This window comes from Somniosus microcephalus, chromosome 4, assembly GCF_052327205.1.
Source record: "Somniosus microcephalus isolate GS21.2 chromosome 4, FLI_Smic_1.0, whole genome shotgun sequence".
Lineage (NCBI taxonomy): Eukaryota > Metazoa > Chordata > Chondrichthyes > Squaliformes > Somniosidae > Somniosus > Somniosus microcephalus.
The window spans coordinates 101207942-101227274 of NC_140990.1; the positions used below are offsets into that span (position 1 = coordinate 101207942).

At 46.9% G+C, this 19333-nt stretch overlaps 1 pseudogene; it reads right to left on the reverse strand.

Moving 5' to 3' along the window:
• The window catches only part of LOC147119599 (uncharacterized), a 343308-nt pseudogene that overhangs the window by 200445 nt on the left and 123530 nt on the right, over positions 1 to 19333 (reverse strand).

The following is a 19333-nucleotide window of genomic DNA, read 5'->3' on the forward strand; positions in this document are numbered from 1 at the left end:
GGACATGAGATCTTGGGCTTAATAGAGGTATTCAGTACAGAAGTGAAGAAGTTATGCTCGGCCTTTATAAAGCACTGGTTAGGCCACAACGGGAGTATTGCATCCAGTTCTGGTCACCACATTTTAGGAAGGATATGAAAGTATTGAAGGAAGGGGAGGTGGGGTGGCTGTTAATAAAGGAAGGAATCACTAATAGAGAAATTATATTGGGTCAAAAATCAGGATAATGAAACAGTTTGGGTGGAGGTAAGGAATAATAAGGGGGGGAAAACACTAGTGGGTGTAGTCTATAGGCCTCTGAACAATGGCAACTCTGTTGGATGGAGTATCAATCAGGAAATAGTTGAGGGTTGTAATAAGGGAACATCTTTAATTATGGGGGATTTTAACTATCATATTAATTGGACAAATCAAATTGGGCAGGGCTGCCTTGAGGATGAGTTCATTGAGTGTATTAGGGATGGGTTTCTTGAGCAGTATGTAACTGAACCGACCAGGGGGCAAGCAACCTTGGATCTGGTCCTGTGTAACGAGACAGGATTAATTAAAAATGTCCTAGTAAAGGATCCCCTTGGAATGAGTGACCATAACATGGTTGAATTCCATATTCAATTAGAGGGTGAGAAGGTTGGATCTCAAACAAGCGTGCTAAGCTTGAATAAAGGAGACTATGAAGGTATGAGAGCGGAATTGAGTAGAGTGGATTGGGAAAATAGATTAAAGGGTAAGAGGATACATGATCAGTAGTGTACATTTAAGGAGTTATTTTACAACTTCCAAAAAATATATATTCCACTGAAGAAAAGGGTGTAAAAGAAAAGACAGCCATCCATGGCTAAGTAAAGAAGTTAAGGATAGTATTCGACAAAAACAAGGGCATATAACATAGCCAAATCTAGTGGGAGGATTGGGAAAACTTTAAAAGACAGCAAAAAAATAACACCGATTGATTAAGAAAGGGAAGATAGATTATGAAAGTAAATTAGCAAAAAATATAAACATAGTAAGAGTTTTTATAGTTATATAAAAAGAAAAAGGGTGGCTAAAGTAAATGTTGGTCCCTTAGAGAATGAGACCAGGAAATTAATGGTGGGAAATATGGAGATGGCAAAAACACAATGAATATTTTACATCAGTCTTTACAGTAGAAGACACTAAGAATATCCCAACACTGGACAAACAGGGGGCTAAAGGGGGGGGGAGGAGCTAAACACGATCAAAATCACTAAGGAAGTGGTACTCGGTAAAATAATGGGACTCAAGGCGGATAAATCACCTGGACCTGATGACTTACATCCTAGGGTCTTGAGGGAAGTGGCGGTAGGGATTGTGGATGCATTGGTAATAATTTTCCAAAACTCCCTGGACTCAGCAAAGGTCCTGGCAGACTGGAAAACTGCTAATGTAACACCCTTATTTAAAAAGGGCAGTAGACAGAAGGCTGGAAACTATAGACCGGTTAGCCTAACATCTGTGGTAGGTAAAATTTTGGAGTCCATTATTAAGTAGACAGTAACAGGACATTTGGATAATTTAATAGGACAAAGTCAGCATGGTTTTATGAAGGAGAAGTCATGTTTGACAAATTTGCTGGAGTTCTTTTGAGGAAGTAACGTATAGGGTGGATAAAGGGCAACCAGTGGACGTAGCGTATTTAGACTTCCAAAGGGCATTTGACAAGGTGCCACACAAGATTATTGCTTAAGATAAAAAAATCACGGGATTGGGGGTAATATTCTGGCATGGATAGAGGATTGGCTATCTAACAAGGCAGAGTTGGGATAAATGGTTCATTCTCAGACTGGCAATCAGTAACTAGTGGTGTTCCACAGGGGTCAGTGCTGGGTCCCCAACTCTTTACAATCTATATTAACGATTTGGAGGAGGGGACCGAGTGTAACATATCAAAGTTTGCAGATGATACTAAGATGGGAGGGAAAGTAGTGTGAGGAGGACATAAAAAACCTGCAAGGGGACATCGACAGGCTAAGTGGGCAGAGATTTGGCAGATGGAATACAATACTGCAAAGTGTGAGGTTATGCACTTTGGCAAGAAAAATCATAGAGCAAGTTATTATCTTAATGGCAAGAAACTGGAAAGTACTGAAGTACAAAGGGATCTGGGGGTCCTGGTGCACGAAACTCAAAAGGTTAGTATGCAGGTGCAGCAAGTGATTAAGGTGGCCAATGGAATGTTGGCATTCATTGCTAGGGGGATAGAATATAAAAATAGGGAGGTATTGCTTCAGTTGTACAAGGTATTGGTGAGACCGCACCTGGAATACTGCGTACAGTTTTGGTGTCCATACTTAAGGAAGGACATACTTGCTCTCGAGTCAGTACAAAGAAGGTTCACTCGGTTAATCCCGGGGATGAGGGGGTGGTCACATGAGGAGAGGTTGAGTAGATTGGGACTCTACTCATTGGAGTTCAGAAGAATGAGAGGCGATCTTATTGAAACATATCAGATTGTGAAGGGGTTGGATCGGGTGGATGCGGGGAAGATGTTCCCGATGGGTGAAACTAGAACTAGGGGGCATAGTCTTAGAATAAGGGGCTGCTCTTTCAAAACTGAGGAGGAACTACTTCACTCAGGGTGGTAGGTCTGTGGAATATGCTGCCCCAAAAAGCTGTAGAAGCTACATTACATAAATAAAAACAAATAGTTTCCTAGAAGTAAAGAGAATTAAGGGTTATGGGGAGCGGGCAAGAATTTGGACATAGTCTAGGTTCGGATCGGTCATGGCCCTGTGGGGAGCGGGCCCAAGGGCCGTGTAGCCTGATCCTGCTCCTATTTCGTGTCTATTTCTGTTCGATTCAGGAGATGGTTCTGTGATAGTGGATTGGTGGTTAGGATAAGATCAGCCATGATCTTATTGAATGGCGGAGCAGGCTCGTGGGGCTGATTGGCCTACTCCTGCTCTTATTTCTTATGTTATGTACAGACGAGATTTACCGGGATGAGTAATTGCAGTTACGTGGATAGCGAAGCTGGGGCGGTTCTCCATGGAGCCGAGGAGGCTAATCGGCTGTTTAATAGTGTTTAAAATCAAAGGGTTTAGAGAACTTCTTACAATGGCTGAAGGGTAGCTCACGAGGGCACAGATTTAAGGTGATTGGCAAAAGAACCAAAGGCGGCATGAGAAACTTTACGAGTGGTTCGTCTTTGGAATGCACTGCCTGCTGGGATGGTGGATGCCGACTGAACAGTAGCCTTAAGGGAACTGGATAAATGCTTGCAGGGGATAAAAGTGCATGGATTGCACGCCGAAAGAACAGGCGCAGACTCTCATTACTCCCTGGATATCGTGACTGTCGGCCTTGCTCTGGCGGCTCCTCACTTCACAGTTCACTGGCTGCAAGTGGAACAGTCAGCTCGAATGCTGTTTGAAGACTCGCCTTGTTAATTCAGCCTGGTTACATCCCGGGAGCCAGGGCTGTGGTTCATTGAGCCTCTTTAAACTGTGGCCAGAAATCGGCTGGCTTCTCCCACCTGCCCAATTTGGTCTCCTTTGAGAACTGGCTGGTCTTGGTCGTAATTTCTCCCACCGCCAGTTGCTCATATCTAGACTTCACCAGCAAATTGTCCGGTAAATTTAAGCTCGAGTTCCTTTCCAGAACAGTGGCCGATTCACCAGGTAGTTAACTCCCACAGTCAGGACTAACTGAATGTGGTAGTAATAACCAACAGGTTTCACTTGGTTCCATATAACGCTTCCTTATTTCAGCCTGAAGATGGTCTCCCTCTGATAAAGATAATTGGATGTTAAATGAATCGCCTTCTCTTCCGGCAGGCTTGCTGCAGCCCAACAATCGGGAGGTGCTCGAGGTCACGTGGTGATCCCCGGAGACCCAAGCTGACTCTGCCATGAACTCCCACAGTTCTCAATTAAGTTGCAAACACGTCGGTCCGAACTGGGCTTGTTCCTTCAGTGTCCAGCTTCCCCATGACTTGACTTATTAGGGCGGTGCCTTTTAACCGAGAATCCGAATCAGTGGGATAAATGCATAGCTCCTGTTGCAACTGTTCTTTCTCACGGTCGCGGGTCTGATGGGGGCCAGGGAAAGATTGCCTTGTTTCCCTTGCTAATAGTTGGGCTACAGCTAGAGCCCTGCATACAGCTTTGGGGTCGCCATTAAAGGAAATGTGATTGCACTAAAAGTACAAGGGGATTTACCAGGATGTTGACAGGACTGGAGAACTTTAGCAATGAGGAATGATTGGATGGGCTGGGGTGGTTTGCATTGAGGTGTCTAAACTGGGGTCTAGGTAGTGGATAGGACGGACCTATTTCAGTTGGAGGTCAATAACTAGAACAGATTGAAAGTCGTCTTTAGAGGTGTTTAGAAATGTTCACCTGGGGTGGGGGTCTGGAACTCGCTGCCTGAGAGGGTGGAAGAGGCAGAGACCCTCATCGCATTACATAGTACTTGGATATGCACAGTGTAGTAACCTGTAACGATACGAACCAAAAGATGGAAAGTGGGATTAGACTAGATGGCTATTTCGACATTACATGATTGGACGAATGGCATCCTTCTGTACCGTACACTTCCGATTGTGATTTCCATCAATCCCGATTCACCACATTGAGCCTCTATCTGCTGTTGTCACCCGTGCTAACTGCTCTCCTGTCAAATCAAACCTCGAGTTTCGGATTTGCCTCGGATTCATCAGAATAGTTAAGTGAAGTCATGCCGCCCAAAAGTCAGTGTCCGGATATCGCCTTTTGAGACCTGTGTAAATTCTAAATTCACGCTGCTTCTTGCAGTGATTCCCTGGGTTAAACGCACCACTTAATAATTAAAACCGATCGAAGCTTAATTCCTTAGTCTGGACGTGATTTCTACCGCTTCAGCTGAGTGTTGGACCATCAGGTGTCCCCACTATCCATTTAGAATAAGAGGTGGGGATGGGGAATGGCTCCAGTGCAGTGTCACCTCTGGTCTCGTAAATCTGATTCTGAGGCGTTGGCTCCCTGTCTGTTGTCCGTGCGTGAGGCTCAAACCTGCGCAGTTCAATTATCTAACCAGGAACTAGCGACCCTCCAGTGACTCTGGGGCCGAGGGGAAGTAGGACTGGGAATAGAAGTGACCATTGCAGACCTGGTGATTTTTGAAGTTCAGAGCCAGATTAGCTATCGCAGCCCCGCTAATGGGTGACCTGTGCTAAGGAAGTCTACAGGACTCCGAGCTGGTCTCGCTCACCCCGAAGGTTTGAGCCTTCACTCGATGCTGGAGGGCATTTTCCCTCCGAATAACCCTGAACTTAAACAGCCCGAGACCTGGCTAGAGGATGATCACCAGCTGACTCATGACTCCAGTGAAGCCCCCTATAGTTCAGGTCCTGGCACCTGTCCCAATTCCTGCTCACCTTGTAAATTACTGGGGTTGGGGTGCAAATTGAACCTGGATTTTCTTAGGAATTCGCCACCTTTGTGGGAGTGAGGCAGGGAGGAGACAGCTGCTGCTCAGTTGGGAGCAACCTCGCCTGAGTGAGGAGGTTGTGGTTTCAAGTCTCACTGCAAAAACCTGTACAATAATCTAGGCTGACACTCCAGTGCAGTACTGAGGGAGTGCTGCACTGTTGCTGGTGCTCACCTTTCAGATGAGACATTAAACCCAGGCCCTGTCTGTTCTCAGATGGACGTAAAATCTCCCATGGCACTAAAGCAGCAGGAGTTATCTGCGGTGTGCTGGCCAATATTACATCAATCAACGTCAGTGAAACCGATATCTAAAAATACTGCAGATGCTGGAAATCTAAAATAAAAACAATGCTGGAGGTCAGGTAGCACCTGAGAAACAGATTTAACGTTTCATGTCGATGACCTTCCGTCAGTACTGGAAAAAAGCAGGAAATGGAAAAGATTTTTAAGCAACTGCAGGGGCTGGGAAAGTGGGGAGGGGATGAAAGAACAAAGGGGAAGGTCTGTGATGGGATACAAGGCAGGAGAGGTTCAGATAGTCAAGGCAAAAGGAGGTGGTAATGGGACAAGTTAAACAAAGTATCAGATTAAACATTATCTCGTCTATTTGTGGGAGCTTGTGTTCAGATTGGCTGGCACGTTTCCTACATTACGACAGTGACTGCACTTTCAAGTTTTAAAGCATTTTGGGACGTGAGCTATATAAAACAGGTCTTAAAATAAACTTGCTTTCTTTTTGGAGAGCTTGAATTGTTGGTGCGAATCAAGTTCATGAAGAATAGACTGTCTAATTTGTAGTGTTGGCCAGCCTGCGTGAACTAACTGCCAACTCCGCTTTTCTGGGTGAACTAACCACATCTGTGCTTCCCTTTATCCCTAGGCGGTCCAGGAGCCATGTGTATACTGGAGGCCAATGAGCTCGGAGGAGCGGGAAATGTCGACAATCGCTCGATTACAAAGGGAGACGGCAGAGCACAGGCGGCTCAACGAAGCAATGATGCATCTCGCGATTGCTGGCACAAGTAAACTGGTTGACTGCGCGTGGCTGATTTGGAAGAGATTCCAGGTGTCCCTTTTGTAGGGAGGTGTCTATAGCCAGTGTTGGAGAGATGAAATGCAAGTTTCATTAATGCTATTTCGTGAGGCTGGCTTTAGATAGCCCACAGGCTATTTGTAACCCACTGAACTATGGGGAGAAGGCTGGTGTGTATGCGGTGCGTAGGTTGTATTGCCTTCCAAGTAATTCAGATTCTGTTTCTACAACTGGAGCTCTACCTGCGATGATCTAGAGTTGAGCTACCTACGATCATCTACAGAGTTGAGTTCAATTTTATTCCCAACATTGTCCATTCTAAAAGCTCATTTTTCATGATTGCCACTGTCACCAGTTTCATCTGAGTCTGTTCTACAAGGGAAAGAATCCCGGACCATTAGCCAATTCCATCAGTTAGTTGATCAGAGGCTGATGGTCAGTATTTAACACAGCGGCAAGGCTAATAATTGGGTCCGTTTGAAGATCGGCTTCTTTAATCTGAGTTTGGAGTCACCAGTCGTCTGTATCTGTATTGTCTCTTCCACTCGGAAGTTTCTTCCCAGCAGGATGGCGTGGCACCACATCCCTACTGAGCATCCCGGGGATGGATAGCGCTGAATGCTTTCACTGGCACTGAGTGAATTCAGAGTGGCCTCAATTCCTTCTGGGGCCCTGGATCATTCTTCCTGTGCTGATACATAAGGCAGTAGCCAAATGACACCGCTCCATTCTGTCTTGGGCTTTTAACTCCAGCTCATCCTTTCAAGTTCACTTCAGCTGCATCCCTGTTGGGTTGCGTCCAGCTCCACATTTGTTTAGGATCTTTGTCAGGAATACAGAATATGATAATCCAGGTCCATCTTCTTCTGGCTAGTGGCATGCAGTACACTTGGACCACCGGATCACGGTAAATCTATTAGGATAAATGATCGTCCACGAGAAAACATTGGGTGGGGGCTCCCACTATCAATGGCCTCCAGGATCTTGCCCAAGTGGTTATGTTTGAGAGAGGGTTCTATGCAGGAGCGGGCACATCACTGAGCCTGATCATTGTCATATTCCAATGTAGAGCTGCTGACATGTCAAGTGGTGTCCCTCGTGTTTCCCTCTTCCGAGATGGATGATGGCCAGTGAATTGCTGTCGTTGATGCTCTGCCAGAGTCCAGCAACTCTGCCCCAAGGCGTGAGACTGTCATGGGCCTTAATCAGCACCACATAGGTGGCCCGTTTCTCAAGTTCTGGGAGAACTTGAATATTGACCTTGTGCCCTTCTGAGCTGCGTCACTTCAAACGCCCTCCTGTTAATTCTGAAATGGTCCCCCTTGCTCTGCTGATGTATCCAGTTTTATAGAATGTTTCTTGCTGTTCGCCTTCACTTGCACTACAGCAACCTCTTCAGCCCCTGCTGTGGACTTTCCGTTAAGGGTTCAGAAAGTGATAATCCCGCAACTTTTAAATTTTGGGGGTGACTGGAGAAGTGATATCCCAAGTGGGAAGCAGGGAGATCCATGAGGAGAGACACCCAGATTTTCAATATGCATCGAAGATTCCACAGGACAAACTATAGGTTGACTAAAAGGTTGAGAGATTGCATTATAGGCAGTGGTGCAAACAGGCTATTCGGCCCAACCAGTCCATGCTGGCATTTATGCTCCACTTGAGCCTCCCCCCTGTCTTTCGTCATCTAACTCTATCTGTAGCCCTCTATTCCCTTCTCCCTTAAGTACATCCATACTATTTGCTTCAACCACTCCCTGTGGTAGCGAGTTCCACATTCTCACCACTCTCTGGGTGAAGAAGTTTCTCCTGAATTCCCTATTTGATTTCTTGGTGGCTATCTTATATTGATGGCCTCTAGTTAGGTTTGCTGGTGTGAAAGAGCATAACTTTCATACTTTTAAAGACCTCTTGGGTCACTACTCAGCTGTCTCTTTTTCAAGAAAAAGGAGACCCAGCCTGTCCATCCTTTCCTCAAGCCAGCTAGTTATCCATTTTGCTACTTGTCCCCTGACACTGCATTCTCTGGCCTTGTTCTGCATTCTCTGACTTTGTTCATCAGTCTCTTATGTAGTACCTTATTTGAAGGCCTTTTGCAAATCTAGATAAATTACACCTACTGCATCACCCTTGTCTGCTCTCCCTATTGCCTCTTCAAAAAAATTCAGAGGTTGAACAAACAAGCTTTCCCTTTTGAAATCAATGTTGACTATTCCTTTTTTGGCGTTTCTAGAATTTCTGTTTTCTCCTTTAGTAGGTATTTACTACATGTGCCTTGATTTAATTTCATAGTCGGTCCACGTAATGTATGCCTCTTTCCTTACCCTCATTTTTCCCTTGTGGCTTTAATCATCCATGATATCTCATTAGTGTTCAGTTTGTTTTTTAACAGAATCTCGAGAATGCGAGCTTGGGTGAAGGATACAGTGGGCACTTGCTAGTCAGGCTGAGGGTCAAAGGTGAGCATCGGGTCTTGTGGGCAGACTGGGGAAGGCCTGATGCCTTTCCCATCTTGAGTTAATCTACAGGAAGACATTGGATTCATCAATTCAATGTAAAAATGGCAAATTTGTAGCTAAAGCTGGGACCGGGTAAAGAGGTGCTTGTGGGGGGGTGGGGGGTGGGGGGGGGAAACCGGAGGGAATTTGGATGGAGCAGTGTCTGTTAAGTACCTATCGGTAGTGTGGAAATGGCAAATGCGTGTTGGGTCTTTAAGCGGACTGAGCTATCCGATGCCGCCTTCAATCTTGTGATCTCCTCCGGTCAGAACATGAGGAATTCCATCCCGCTCACCAGGCCGATCAATATACAGCTCCACACAAACAAGCCAGCCGAAGGTCACCGGGAGTTCGGATCAGACCAAGAGTACAAACTGTCGCACTTCATCAAGGATCTCCGCAAGTACCCGCCCTCGGTGAGTGAACACCGAGAACCACGGTAACATTTCACCATCCATTTAACGCTGAGGAATTCCAAGATACCTTGAGCCGTTTCTCATTAAAAGCCCTGATGCCTACATAAACAGGAGCAGACTATTTAGCCCCTCGAACCTGTTCTGCTATGAGATCATGGCTGATCTCTGACCTAACTGCATATACTCGCTTTTGCCCCATATCCCTTAGTACCTTTGGCTAACGATCTATCCATCTTAGATTTAAAATTAACAATTGATCCCAGCATTAATTGCCGTTTACAGAAGTTCCAAACTTCTAACACTATTTTATGTCGAAGCGTTTACTAACTTCACCCCTGAAAGGTATGGTTCCAACAGGCTATGTCCCCTAGTCCTAGACTCCAACCAGGAGTAATAGTTTCTCTTTACCTTCAGTTCGCTTTTAACTTCGACCAAATCCACTTAACCTTAAATGCCAGCTAATACCACTCCTGTTTGTATAATTTCTCCGCGTAAGTTAACCCTTGGCAGTCAGGTATTCTGGTAAACCTACACTGCACTCCCTCCAAGGCCAAGCCAATATACGTACCCGTTCGTACCAGATTTAGGAACAGCTTCTTTCCCAGGGCTGTCATCCTACTGAACTCCACAAATAAACTCAAGCCTGCACATCTGCCAATGCACTTTATTATGATTATGCTTATGTTAACGTATTACAAGCCAAATGTATGTTGAATGTTTAACTGTCTTAATCTAAATGTACACTCTCTCGGGAACCGCAAGCCTATATTTCGTTGTACTGCACTTGTGCACTAACAATGACAATAAAAGTTGATTTGATATCCTTAAGGTGTGGTGCCCAGAACTCTGCTCAGTTCTCCAGGTGTAGTCTAACCAGGGCTTTGTCTAACAGTAGCATAACTTCTACCTCTTCCCCCTTGGTTAATCCTCGAAATATAAGACCAGCATTCATTAGCTATTTTTGATTTTCTGTAGCTGTCCGTGAAATTTTAACGATCTATGTACATGGCGGGAGGCCTTTTTTTAACTTCTACTTTTAATAGCTTTTCACCATTTGGAAAGTACTCTGATCTATCCTGCATTCAAAAGTGGATGACCTCACACTTGCTTTGAAATCCATTTGCCACAGTTTTGCCCATGCGCCTTTCTATCCCATTTAGTTAATAGTGAATAGTTGAGGCCCAACACATTCCTGTGGGACACCACTAGTTACATCCTGCCAATTATCCCTACTGTCTCCTGCCACTCATCCAATTTCCTAACAAGGTTAATGATTTGCCTTCAATTCCATGAGCTTGAACTTTTAGCTAACAGTCTTGAGGAATTTATCGAATGCCTTTTGGAATTCCATAGACCCTCCTCCGACTCCACCTCCGTCAGGCATGACCTGCCTTTCACAGATCCATGTAGGCTTTCTGATCAGCTGCCACTTTTCAAATGTTTAGTCTCTGCATCCTTGGATTCTAGTAATTTCACAACAGGTGTTAGGCTAACTGCTCTAATTCCTGGTTTCACACTCCTTGAATAGCGAGTATCATGCAGTTTTCCCACTAAAGAAATAGTTGTTGAATCGAGAACAATTTGAAACATTATAGTTGGCGCATCTGGCATGTTCTTATCTGCTCCCTTTAAATCCCTGGGATGGGAGCCATTGGGTCACTTAGTGCCATTACTGTTGTTTGCTTTCATTGAGTCCACATTTCGTTGATGTCTGGCATTATTCAACATGGCCACCATTTCCGTATTTTCACTTATCGATTTTCAAGGGGGCGCATGTCACACTCGACCACCTGCTTTTTCCTAAAATAAATGTAAATAATTGATTGTTGCCATAATCTGAGCAGATGAAGCCCATGCTGTAATTGAGTAAGGAAATGGCAGACTTGCGAAATAATAAGAGGAAACTGTAGAATTAATTGGCTTTAAATCTAAGAATGGTAATGGGGGCTGAAGATTGACAAATCTCTACGACATTAGTGGTAGATTGACTGAGCACTTGGACAACGGAGCCAGCATAGCGTTGTAAAGGGTAATTGATTTGCCTATTTTTCTTGGTCACGCTGTAAATGTATTTAAATGGAAATTAATTGAAAGGAGTTGGTGCATCTTGGTAAGGAAATGAGTCCACAATCCTTGGTAAACAAGAATTGAAATGCAGTAGAGGAGAATTTCTCGAACAGATTCTCAAATCAAAAGTAGCAACAGCACGGTCGGTTTAAGAGCGCATACAAACCAAACACTGGGTTTTACTAGAAGCAAAGAATTGAAGAGCAGAAGTTCTGGTTAATTTGTATAGGACTTCTTGTACTGTACACGTGATCTCTATTGAAAAATGAGGCACTGGAGAAGGCTCATGGTGCAAGAAATTGCACGGATCAGGAAAGACTAACTGGCTGGGGCTGAGGTGACCTGATGGAAGTCTCCAGTTATGCGGGGCTTTGGGGGAAACAACTAGACAGATGTGTCTGCTTGTAGAGAACCCAAAACTAGATCATAAGATCGTCCCTAAGATTTCAAGAACTACTTGATAGAATGTGGAACTGGATACCACGAGGGTAGTTGAGGCAAATAGTATAGATGCATTTAAGGAGCAGCTACATTAACGAGGGAGAAAGGAATACAAGGTTGTACCCATGGAGTTGATGAACTAGGGTTGGAAGGAAGCTCTTGTGGAGCTTACAGCAGTAGGACCGAGCGGCCTGTTCCTGTGTTGGGGATTGTATGTAATTCTATGGATGTTATTTATATGGACTTCAGAAGGCGTTGGTTTACGGTTTCACGAAATAGACCGTTGGCATAAATGAAAGCACATGGAAAAGGAGGCAGCCATTTGACATTGGTTAGCAGGCAGGAGACAGTAGGGCTACTGGACATGTACTCCAATTGGCAGGTTGTGACTGGCGGTTCCCCTAGGGAATCCGTACTAGGGCGTCAGCTTTTTCAATGAGTTGGATGAAGGAATAGAGATCCGTATATCCAGGTTTGTTGACGAGAGCAAGTTTCATGGTGCAGTTAGTAGTGTAGGTGGGAGCAGCAATTTACAAAAGGCCGCTGATCGAGCAAAACTGTGGCCAGCTGGAGTTTAATGTAGGGAAGTGAGGTCATCCACTTTAGACCCTGAGGAACTTGGATCCGAGTATTTTTATAAATGGTCAGCTAGGAACTGAAGGAGTAGAGATTGAGGCACATGAGCAGATCATTAAACTAGTGGACAGGTACAAAATAACTTTACAAGGCTATGGGATGTTGGGCTTCCTCGAGTAAAGGCCATCAGTGGAAGTACTTGGTTGTACAGAGCTCTGTTTGGACCACCTCTGGAGAACTTGGTTCAGTTCTGGGCAACGCGCCTCGGGAAGGATGTATTGGGCTTGGAGAAGGTGCAAGACATTGTATGCATTGATATCAATCCTGGGATTGGCAGAGTAGATTGAGATTCTGCACTAACGCTACTGTCATTCCAGACACACACAACCAGAGGATGCACCGTGCCAAGGCCGTTCAACTTTTCTTGCCCCAGGAAAAGGGAGTGCAACGATGCGGCTCTCGGGCAGTATATCTCGATGGCAGAATACATTGACGTGTTTGAACATCGCACACAAGCGAGAGGCGGCAAGCGGGCCAGGCGCCAGGAGACACCAGGTAGTATAGTCGGCTCTTCTCCCGACCATTCTCGGAGGCCCTCTATCTTCGCCCCCCAACCCCACCCCACCCCACCACACACTGCCTTCTCCGCGCTCTCTGCCCATAGTCTTCAATTCAGAAACCTTGAGAACCGATGTAAACGTTGATTTTCTCCCCCCCCCCCCCCCCCGCCGCAAAACACTGGCCTGTTCGAGCATCTCTGGACACGCCCAGCTCTTACTGCCCGACCCGAACAACGCGGGGCCCGAGCTAGTATCGGAATCTGCCGCTCTGACCAGGGCCCACGGCGGGGCTGTGCCTGTTGAGAAATGGCTTGAGGCCCAAGTATTTTTAGAGCCGGGAGGGGCCTCGCCAACTCTGGGCTGGATTTGAATCTGACCCCAGAGGTAAACGGACCGCGTCTGAGCTGTGAGACTCTGCCAACTAATGGCTCCCGGCTCTGGACATTGAGACCCAGGAATCGTCCGTTTGTTTCCCAACAGGACCCTGGGATTGGAGTTTCGTTCCCTGACGGGTTATTGGAGGGAGATCGGGGATGAACGGGCCCGCACTCTTCCTCATTGTCAATCTGCTCCTCATCATGCGCTCAGTGAATGATTCCGGTCCGGTTTAGTGTCTCGTCAAAACCCAACCAGGCAGCGGAACTGTTTCCTAAGCTGAAATTTTGAAAACGGGCCAGCGCCCGAGAGGTAACATTTTAGGCCCGGGGTTTATTTCACTGCTCCAAGGTCACGCGGGGCCTCAGCGGGTCAGTGAAATTTTATTCATTCTTCAGGCCGATCCGCCCTCCGCTGGCGCTCACCCGGCCGATTCGATCAGTCGCTGACCTTATTGGATTAGAAATGTTTAACTTTGTTTGAATAGTGATGCACGAGTCTCTAATCTCCAATAACCTTTCTGGTTATTTCTCATTGATTAAGCGGCTCCGTAAAACCTACCTCTTTGACCAAGCTTTTGTCACGTGTCCTAATATTTCTGTGGCTCGAAGTCATTGTTTGATGCCACTCATGTGAAGCGCCTTGGGACGTTTGACTGTTATGGGCGCTATATAAAGGTAAATTGTTTTGACTTTAATGGCATTTGGGTCTCTCTTTATTTAAGGAGGGATATATTTGCATTGGAGGCAGTTCAGAGAAGGTTCTTTAGGTTAATTCCTGAGTTGAAGGGGTTGTCTTGAGAAATTTGAGCAGTTTGGGCCAATAATCGTTGGAGTTTACAAGAAAGATGTGATTGTGGCGGAGCCACCAAGGGTCTCAGAACAATTAGTAATAATCCCTTCAACTAGTGTAGTGCAGCCGTGGACTGCACCTTTAAACTGCCTGTTAACTACTGTATTGTTTTCCTGCACTCCACGTGAAGATGTCATGACGCCAATCACGTGACCACCAGTGCCGTGAAGAACGTCATGACGTCAGCTTCCAGAATCTTCCAGTAGTCGTTGAGTACCCTGCAAGCTGACTAGACCTGTGTACCGTTTCTCTTGTAGATTCCCTGTTAACTTCGTTGTTCATTAAAACCTGTTGATTTGATTCATCGAGTCGAATACCTTTATTCAGATAGGAACCTCTGTTTCTACATTGGTGACCCCGATCTCGGCGGACAACTTTAGTTGAGGATGAACACGAACGCCGTCGCCCTTAAACTGCCGCAGTTCTGGAACAGCATCCAACAGCATGGTTTTTCCAGGCAGAAGCAGTGCGCTCTCTGGGAGGTCACAGCAGACGTGACCCGTTATTATGTGGTTGCCGCTCTTGACAGTGCCATGGCCTCGCGGGTCGTCGGCATCCTTGGAAGCCAACCGGAGGAGGGCAAGTATGAAGCGCTTTAAGCCTGTTTGCTACAGGTATTTGATCTTAAGTCGGAGTGGGCACGCAAGCTTATTTCCATGCCCGGCCTCGCACTCAAAACCGTCAGAGCTGATGAGTCAAATGCTCACGCTGTTGGGCGCGGAACCCCAATGTTTGTTATTCCATGAGCTTTTCCTCTGCCAGCTTCCTGAACCAGTTCAGGTGGCCTTGGCCAACGCTGCCATCACAGACGGTGCTGAACTCGCTGCACAGGCAGACAAGATATTTACTGTTACTCAGCAATGTTGTGGAGCCACGAGGCGCCTGTCCCCCCACATGAGCGAAGCCCAGCCCTCCCCCAGCAGGATGGGGCGCGTACCACGCCCGTTTTGGCGCCAAAGCTCGCTGCTGCCGGCCTCCTTGCAGTTTCCCTCAAGAAAGAAAAACACTCCAACAAGCCCGCGGCCTCCCAGACGGACGACAAGGTCTAAAGCATAGCAAGTTAGCTATGGCGCCGGGCTCAGCGGGCAAACTCATTTATGTTACGGATTCTGTTATGGGCCAACGATTTCTGTGCAACACTGGTTCACAGTGCAGCATCCTCCCAGCTTCAAAGCTGGACCTACTGTCCGGCGGCCAGGGGCCTTCCCTCGTGGCAATAAATGGCACTGCCATGCGTACATTCGGGAAACGGACGGTAAACTTAACCTTCGCCGGTCAGCGTTTTGTCTGCGACTTTATTACAGCTAATGTCTCGCAGGCCATCCTGGGGGCTGATTTTTTTTTTTTCCTGCGCCAACACTGCCGACTCATTAATGCGTCCACCTTCCACGCAGTGCACTGCTACCGCAGCACCGCCGTGGCCTGTGCGGTTCTGTCGCAAGACTGGTTTACGCGCCTGCTCGGCGAATTCCCGGAGCTCACCAGGCCTACTTTTTTGGCTGCAAGCACACGGCACGGGGTGGAGCACCATATGTCCACGACCGGGGCACCCGTTTATGCTCGGGCACGGCGATTAGAAGCTGGCAGCTGCAAAGGCTGAGTTCCAGACCATGGAGCGCCTGGGGATCATCCGGCGTTCGGACAGTCCTTGGTCCTCCCCACTGCATATTGTACCCAAACCAGGCGGCGGATGGCGACCTTGCGGGGATTACAGACTCTTAAACGACGCCACGACACCGGACAAGTACCCTATTCCCCACATCCAAGATTTTTCGGCACATCTGGCTGGCAACACTATTTTCTAAAGTGGATATCACCAAGTTCCAGTGCACCCTCCAGACGTCCCCAAAACGGCAGTCATCACTCCGTTCGGCCTTTGAGTTCCTCCGCATGCCATTCGGTCTGAAACGCAGCGCAAGCATTCCAGGGTTTGATGGACTCTATATTACGGGACCTGCCCTTCATTTTTGTATATTTGGACGACATCCTAATAGCCAGCAAGGATACGATGGCTCACATGGCACATTTACGTACAGTTTTCGCCCGACTCAGCCAACACGGCCTTATTGTCAATCCAGCCAACTTGAGGAGACCCAACTGGGTGGACAGGCTCCCATGGGTGATGCTAGGCCTCTGGACAGCACCAAAGGAGGGTCTTCAGTCGCTGAACTGGTTTATGGCCAGACTCTCGGGGTGCCAGGTGATTTTTCTCCCTCCGCACACCGAACCATGGTCCGCAGCTCAACAGCTCCTACTTCATCAGGAGGCGGCTAGGAATTTTCTGCCCATCCCAACCTCTCAGCATGATGGGCAGAGGCCTCGCATCCTGACAGTCTGAACTCATGAGCTCTGTCTTTATTCGACAGGACGGTCACAGAGACCCACTCAAGCCACCGTATACCGGACCTTTTCGTGTCATCTCATCGGGGGAAAAGTTTTTCAGTTGAAGTCGGTGGAAAGTCTGATACCGTCTCTATTGACCGGCTCAAACCAGCCCACCTGGATCGGAGTGAGCCTGTCATGGCTGCCCAACCGCCTTGCCCCGGCCGCCAGCCCAGCCGTGCACCAGCCCGCTGTCGAACAGCCCGATCCGGCCTCACACAGCTGCACCTCTGCCTACCATTTCTGCCCCACCCGAAACGCTGTTTCTGCCGCAATCCGGCACTGCTTCTACTAACGTCCCGTTTCCACTGCCGGAGTTTCATCGCCGTTCAGCCAGGATCATTAAGCCTCCTACTCGGTTGACAATGTCCGTTAAAGTGGATTCTGGGGGGGGGCGTCTGTTACAATTGGTAATAATCCCTTTAACTACAGTTTACTGCAGCCGCAGATTGCACCTTTTAAACTGCCTGTTAACTACTGTATTGTTTTCCTGCACTCCGTGATGACGTCATGACGCCGATCACGTGACCACCAGTGGCGCGAAGAACACGATGACCTCATGACGTCAGCTTCCAGAATCTTCCAGTAGTCGTCGAGTGCCCAGCAAGCTGAATAGACCTGTGTACCGTTTCTTCTGTAGTTTCCCTGTTAACTTCGTTCATTAAAAACTGTTGATTTGATTCATCGAGTCAAATACCTTATTCAGATAGGAATGCCCGTTCCTACATGATCTTATTAAAACGTAAGATTCTGATGGCTTGACAAGGTAGATGCAGCGAGGATGCTCCCCTTGTGGGGAATCTCGAACTAGGGCATAGTTTCAGAACAAGGAGTCGCCCTTTTAAAACTGAGGAGGAATTTCTGAGGGTCGCGAATCTTGGCATTCTCTACCCCAGAGAGCTGTGGAGGCAGAGTCGGTGGATTTCTTTTCAGGTGGAGATACAGATTTCTGAATGGGAAGGGAGTCGAGGGTTATGGGGAGTTGGGGCTGGGAAGTGGAGTTGGGGCTGGGATCAGATCCGCCATGATCTTACTGAATGGCAGAGCAGGCTCGGGGGCCGAATGGCCTATTCCTGCCCTTATTTCTTATGTTCGTGTCATTCTCGGGATAAGGGTGTCACAAGCAAGGCAGGTAATTGTTGCCCTGAGCAGGTGGTGATGGGCCGCCACCGCCTTGAACCACTGCAGTCCCTGTGGTGAAGGTGCTCCCACAGCGCTGTTTGACCCAGTGATGGTGGTATTTGCCGCGATGTGATGCAACTGAATGGCTTGCTGGGGCACTTCCGAGAGCAGCCGTGTTGGTGAGACTGGAATCATATAGGCCAGACCAGGTAAGGACGGCAGCTTCCTTTCCCTAAAAGACATTAGCGAACCATTTGGGTAGTTACGACAATCTGACAGCATCGTGGTCAGTTTTATTCGGATGTCAACTTTTATTATTAACTGGACTCAAATTCACAAGCCTAGTGCGATTTTAAACCCGTTATCTGGATTATTAGTAATATGACCACGACACTGCCGAACAGCGCACTGGCTTTCAATGCAGTTTTTCTTTAAGATAACTCCTGCTTTCCAAGTATTTATGGTGCAGGGAGCGTCTGTAAAGGAGAGCGGTGTCAGAACGTACAGTCCCTCTCCACATCCATTTGTCTCCAGGTTGATCAGCAGCCCAACCAGTCTCCTTCCCACTTGCTTCCTCCAAATAAAATGTCACTGGGAGATATTGGGGCGAGTATTGCTATACGTACTTTACCTCTAATAGGAAACATTGAAACTCTAGTGAGCACCGTATATTAAATCGTCACTGAGATAAAACCTAATCCATTATACGCTGTATGAAGTAAATACCAGTTCTAACATTATAAATCACATACCAGTGACTCCTGTCAGCAGCTAGACAGTGTGTCGTCATTAACTGCTAAGACTAGCACAGTCCCCCCAGGAGCTCTACCTTTGTATATGGTTAATTTGGTCCTGGGTTAACGCTATTATGTCAGTGTAATTTCTCTCCAACAAGCCTAAAGACTTGCACTTGTATCGCGCCTTTCACGACTGCGGGACGTCCTAAAGAATTTCACAGCCAATGAAACACTTTTTGAAGTCTAGTCACTGTTGTAATGTAGGAAATGCAATGTCACCTGCACAGTAACCTCTGTTTAATCACTAACGAGAAACCGTGGATCGGTTATGTCCATTTTATCTCTTCCCAGTAAATTCCTAAAACAAGCGTATTCATCCCACATCAGTCACTTAAGAGAAGAAATATGAGCAGGAGTAGGCTACTCAGCCCTTCGAGCCTGCTCTGCCATTCAATGAGATCATGGCTGATCTGCCTCAATTCCATTCGCCGGCCCTATCGCCATATCCCTTGATGCTCTTACTAGTCAGAAATCTACCGACTTCTGTTTTGAATATACCCATGACTGAGCCTCCTGAGAATTCCAAAGATTCACCACCCTCTGAAGAAATGTTTTCTCATCTCAGTCCTGAATGGCCCCTGGTTCTAGACTCTCCAGCCAAGGGAAACATTCTCCCAGCATCCACCCTATCAAGCACTGTAATAATTTTGTGCGCTTCAATGAGATCCCCCCTCATCTGAATTCAAGAGAATACAAGCTTAGTTTACTCAATCTCTTCTCATACGACAGTCCCACCATCCCAGGAATCAATCTCGTGAACCTTCGTTGCACTTCCTCTGGCAAGTATA